Raw genomic sequence first — 6,938 nt, forward strand, 5'->3', positions numbered from 1 at the left:
TTATTTTTATTACATCACGAATCTCTCCTGTTTTTGAAACATATATTATTTTATATTATTGTTATAAAAGTTAAATTTATTTTAATGTTATTTTTCAGTTGAATCAATTAGCTTTTCATAATCGTAATTAGTATTATTTTTAAGAATACCGTACATTTAATACGCATGTTACATTTAATACGCATAATAGTTTAATAATTTTTAAAAATTAATTTAAAAAAAATATATATAATTTTATTAAATATATATATAATTATAATTTTTGTAAAAGCTTAAAGCTTTTATAAATAATATTTTTACTATAATGTTATAATAACAATTATAATAATAAATATTTAAATATAATAAATATAATAAATTTCTTGAATATCTTGTTCAATTTAAATTGTTATCAATTCATTTATTCAAAATAAGAACATACAACATAAAAACGTGTCGAAAATGTTTCTGCAAATATTGAGCTAGTAATTCAGTGTTTAATTATTTAATTGCGTAATTAAATTTGATAGAAAATTCTTTTGAAAAAATTTATTTTAATACGAATAATAAGAGATTCGAAAAATGCTATCGAAAAATTAAAAAAAAATTTTTTAAACAGAACTATTTAATTTTTTATTATAAATTCTTAAAAATTTATTTTAAACTTTTAAAGTATTCTGAATATACATCATTAATTAAAGAAGATTTATGCCACAAAAAATGTCACTCGTAAATTTTGTTAAGTATTTCAGTTTTCTACAAAAGAGTTTGATGACAAACACATTCAAATTTGCAAAAAATCTATAGCAAAGATTTATTATAAGAGAGTTACGAGAAAAAGAAAAGTGTTCATTTGCTGACTTTGTTATTTTGCACCCTGTGTCCAAAAAAGAGTCAAGAGAAAAGATAATACATAACAATGTGTAATCTAAAAATTCAAATTCAGCTTTTCTAACAATTCTTTTATTACTTTCTATTCAGATTAATAATAATAGCGTAATAACAATTGTTCTCATATTACTGATAGTAATCACTTATAATTATTTAACAATAATGATAATAATATTTTTATTATTATCTTAAGAAATGATTAATTTCACCTAAAATAGGTGATTGTTGTTCTAAAAATAATATAATCTAATAAAACAAATAATCTGAAGTATATCATGATTAGACTTCGCGCTGTTTTTATGTGTATGCATCTTCTACATAAAAAAAAATTATAAATCGAAGCTAATGTCAAATTAAAAAATGTATCTTATTTCAGAAAGTTAAATTTATTGAAATGTGTGAAATATTATTTTTATCGAACTTATTTCTTTAAAATCAATTCATAATTCAAAATGCAATAACATTACTCTTTAATAATTATGAATAGAAATTGTGTAGTCATAAAGAAAAAATACAAAATATTAAAAATGTATAAATGATACTAAAGAAATTGAGAATTATTAATCGCGTATAAAAAATTTTCGGACTCTTTTAAATATTATTAATTGCAGTATAAAAGTATTCTTCAATTCTATTTTTAAATATTACTTTAGTGTTAATTTTTTTTTGTATAAATGTTTACTTTCGATAAACTAATAATTGGGCAACAAAGACAATAGTACAGTTGAAATGAAACATAATTTTAAATTATCCGAGAAAAAATATTATATATATAATTATATATAATTGTATAACATTATATAAAATTATATATAATTATATAAAAAATTAATGTATTTTATATACAATTATATATAATTATATACAAAATATGTCCATATACATAATATTTTTTCCCTGACACGTGAGTTAAATAAAATGGAGTTTATAAAGCACCAGTCTGTCGCCGTTGTGTTTATAAAAAAGATTTCTATATGACACGTTCTTTCTTTTTTTTATAAAAGCTTCTGTTTTAAAATATCACGTTTTAATACGAGTTTCTGTCTTCTTTTCAGTATTAGGGAAAGGGTGCGAGCTGTCTACATTAGAAAGAAAACAAATTGCGTTTGCCAAAAAAAGAATCTTTGAATAATAGCGCGAAACATAAACTGTGATTCTTCCGAAATTGATTTAAATTAATTGAGAGTGAATTATAAAATTTGTGTGTTGATGATTAAAATTATTACTTTAATTTTCAATATGCCTATTGATTATAAATTAACCTTCCTTCGGCGAACGCAGAATCTCGCAAGACTCATGAGTTAGAATTGCTTTTTTCAACAATAAAGAATTAATAAATGAATATTTGGTTTTATGATAAATATATATTTTTACTTCACCTTCTACATATTTAAAATAATTTACAACAAATTATAATAAAAAAACTGTACTTCAAACGGTTTAAAATAATATCATTTTTGGATCACATTTGACTCTATATTCACCATGCGTGCGAATATCCGTTCGCTGCGTCCGAGTCAAAAGTTACCTATTTTATATACTCTTCCAAATTTTCTTACTCAAAATAATTTACACATTACATAATAAAATATTTAATTTTGATTACTACATTTTTACCACATTTTGTCTTTGCAGAATGTTTAAAAAACTTATAGCTTTAATTTTAATAATAGATCTTTTAAAAAACTTGAAATTTCGTATGAAAACATTACTGTAATTGTACAAATTTTATTGAAAATTATATATATTAACATTTTATAAGTAAATTAATGTTAAATAAAAAACGTTTATCTTAATTGCAATTATATAATTATTTTAATATTTGTTAAAATATAATTTGATATTTTATAAAAAAGAAACGTAATTTATATTTATTGAATAATATTAAAAAAATTTTAAATAATGCATTATTTGTTAATATTTATCTTTTATTTATTTTACTTGCCACCACTGCAAGTTTGATTAATAAGGCTTTCTAATTTCTTAATTTGAAATGGCCAAGAAAAAATCGTACGATAAAATACCATTCTATAATTTATGGGAGAAATTAGCGAGCATATAACAGTAGTGATTAACGGATTCATAACCCTTAAATCACGGAAGAATCTTTTGTTAAAAGAAATTCTACGTTATAGTAGGAAGCGAGGGTGTGGAACAGGAGGTGGGGATTTGCTTGTTAAATTGTACGGTATTTCTACTATTGGACAGATGGATCCGGAAGAGAGGGTAACTGCTCTAGGACAGGAGCTAACGTTGGGACTTATAAGTAGTGTTGTTTCAGTTCGATTCGGTACCGTATGATCGAGATATTCCGAGTCTTCTCATGTATTTTGATATATGCTGAGATTTTTGCTTCCGGAAAGCGATTCGGATTGTCTAAACTATCAGTTTGGATTGTCAAATTTCTACTCGCGATTATTTGATGTACGTATTAATGCGAATCTACGTCGCGAAGTCGACCAGTATTTATCCAATCGTCTTTTTGCACCCTTAAGAAATTATAATTTCAGATCTATTGAGATATTATCTCGTCTTGTTATGAACATTATATTAATAAAAAAAAACGTAACATTCAAGTAAAGAAAAATCTATGAAGTGAGTCGAGCTAGCTTGTTTCTTCAAAATATGTTGATAACATTACGTAGTATACGTTGATGACATAGTAGTTATTATAGCTTTAATAGCATTATAAAAAATAGAAATATTTATTAAAAGTGTTTAGTGAAATATATTAGTATATATTATTAGATGTACAACTTTGCTTCCGCCGTTTTCCTATAGATGGCTTTAACGGTAAGTGGTGGTCGAAATAAATAGATCATAGACGTCATACAATAAACTTGGGCATCTGTCAACATAATCCCATAGAAACATTAGTCGATTTGCGTCTGCACCATAAAGTTATTCTCGATTGAAAATGTCAGTTTACGAGCCAAATTCTCGTCATTTGCGGGAGGTTTTAATTTTTTGCTTCAATATGAAGAAATCTACGACTGAGGCTCATCGAATGCTCTCAAATACTTATGGTGAGGCCGCTATTAGTGAAAGAACGTGTCGTGAGTGATTTCAACGCTTCAAGAACGGTGATTTTGACATCCAAGATCATGCTCTGTATTTGGTGGAACCAGCTCGGCGTAGTGTATTATGAACTGTTAAACCGACTGAAACAATCACAGGCGATCGGTATCGAACGCAATTGATGCGTTTGAGCCGAGCATTGAAAAACAAACGGCCGCAATACAACGAGAAACACGATAAAGTGAGTTTGCAGTATGACAATGCTCGACCCCATATTGCGAAAGTGATCAAGACATACTTGGAAACGTTGAAATGGGAAGTCCTACCCCACCCGCCGTATTCTCCAGATGTTGCTCCCTCTGACTTGTTTCGATCAATGGCAACGGCCTGGCTGACCAGCACTTCCGGTCTTATGAAGAAGTAAAAAATTGGATCGATTCGTGGATAGCCTCAAAAGATGACCAGTTTTTTCGACGCGGGATTCGTATGCTACCCGAAAGATGGGAGTAGTGGCCAGTGATGACAATACTTTGAATCATAAATGTATAACCAGTTTTTTACAATAAAGCCTCGAATTTCGGAAAAAAAACGGCGGAAGCAAAGTTGTACACCTAATAATATCAAATATTTATTTGGAGGCGAGTTGAGGAATAAATAAAGGCTTTTTAAAGCACCTTGAGGACAACGAATTTGACACGTATAGTAAAACAAGGTACAACAGCAATATTATTCTATTTTATTAAATTCTTTATAGAGAGAAATTTAAATTCTTTACAAATAAAATTCTTTGTAGATTAAATTTTTTATAGATTAAATTATATATAGATTAATTTTTTTTTATAGAGAATACAAGTATAGAGTTAAAGTTGCTTCACAATTAATCAGAGATTAGTTTCTGTTTAATTAGCATTTGAGAGAAAACTTGGTTGCGATATAATACTCTTTTTTCTCTTACTTTTTACTTTTTAATTATTTGTTTTATTTTTTTTACTTATACAAGAATAAATAATGGTGTGGTAAATTTCTTTGTAGCGCGGTAGATATTTTGCAAAAAATATATAAAAAATTCTTATTATTCAGAAAAAATATGTCATTATAATATATATTGATCTTACTTATACTACATTGATATTAAAAAAATACAACGTATTGTTTGTATCTTCTTCTTAATATACTATGTTATTATAAAATATGATTTATTTTTTAAAATTTTTTAGCAACTTATGAAGCTGTTATCTCTCTTTTTATATAAATAAGATTATTTGATTGTACTGAGATACATATTATTTATTATCATTAATTTAATCATTTTTCAGTCACATTACATTTTAATATTTGACTTATCAGCGATTTTTGTTCACCACGCTGTCACGTTATCTCTATTCTATTCTGTATTGTTTGTCGATTAAAATTACGAGTGTTATATTCATCATTGCTTTGCCGTTTTCTGTTTATTATTATGATCTTGATGTACGTCTCGCTCGGAATTGCGAAATACCAACGTCGTTTTGACCTTTAGAGAATAATGTTATTTGTTTGTATTTCGAAGCAGGAATTTCAAAGCAGGAAATCATTATTGTTAAATGTTAAATCGAGAAAAATATTCAATTGCGTATTGGCCAGTTATTGATCTTAAATTCGAAGCAATTGCACTTGCTCTCCAAGAAAAAGTGCTCTCAGAGAAGAGAGTACTCCTTCTTTTTATTTTATACAATCAGAAAAACGCATTTCTTAACAAATAATATTTATCAAATAAATAAGATATTTTTTATTACAGAATTAAAATATAAACTTTTTTATACGATCTTTTTTATACGACTATGATCTCTCATTATTGTAAGAATTGTGAAAATTGTTATTATATAACTTACATTTACATTTGAGCAATAATTATAATAAACATTAATTAAAAAACAATATTCTGCAAAAATCATTATAAAAAAATGAATCTCATTCTTATTTTGCATGTGCTCACATTTCTTACTATGGCTAATATTCCTTTATAGGATTTGAATTCTAATGAAAAAAACCTTCAAAAAAATATAATTATGCTTATTATTTTCTCATTAAAAGATAAAAGTTACTTTTATATTCAATTGTGTTGCCGTTATCCATATGAAATCGCTCAGTTTTTGCACACTTTCCTTAAGAAAAAGTGTATAACGATTCTAATTTTTATCACGTAGAAAGGGGAACAATTTTAAAGAGACGTCAAGTTTAATTTATGATTGCAGTCACAAGTATAAGTGTACCGGATCTAGTTTAAATGATAAATCAGTAGGGCGACGTTTTTAAAAATAGAATCCTACTCTAGATTTTCTGCTTCAGTTAAATAATGTAAATAAATAAACCCTAAAGTAAAGTGTGAATCGCTTCTCGTCGGAAGGGATACACATAAATCGTTTTCTTTTTGTTTGGTTTAAGAATACGAAATTTTCGTAAAATAGAAAGCGAAAATAATTTGTAAAAAATTGAAATATGAAAATATGAAATAGAGAAGCACTACTCCAAAGTTCGCTGCTATTTCTCTATAACTATTTAAAGTATTAGGTGTAGTAAAAAGAAATCCATTATTTTTGCAAAATTGAATGGAAAAATAATGGATTTCTGTTCACTATACCTAATATTAACAACAATTTATGTACAATTTGAACTACAATTTACATTTATATTTATATTTTCACATTTGGAGAAAGATAAATAAATCGAATAAAATTAATACAATGTGTAAATTTTGAACAAATCAAGCAAAAATAAAATTCTTATTATTATTTTTTGAAATTTGAAAACATTTAATTAAATATTTTCCATACTTTTGTTTTAAATATTAATATTATATTAATATTTTATTATTATTTTTATATCTTCTTATTTAAAATTTTTTTTTAGATTTAATTATTACGAATTTTAGATTTAATTATTTATAAGTTAAAAATTATGTACTATTGATTACATATTGTTCTGTATATAAAGTAATAACATAGTAATTTTTTATGAATAAATATTTTTTAATAAAATCTTATTTGATTATTTGAAGTTTTAAAATTAAA

Source organism: Atta cephalotes (genome assembly GCF_000143395.1).
Source record: "Atta cephalotes unplaced genomic scaffold scaffold00022, whole genome shotgun sequence".
Taxonomy (NCBI): domain Eukaryota; kingdom Metazoa; phylum Arthropoda; class Insecta; order Hymenoptera; family Formicidae; genus Atta; species Atta cephalotes.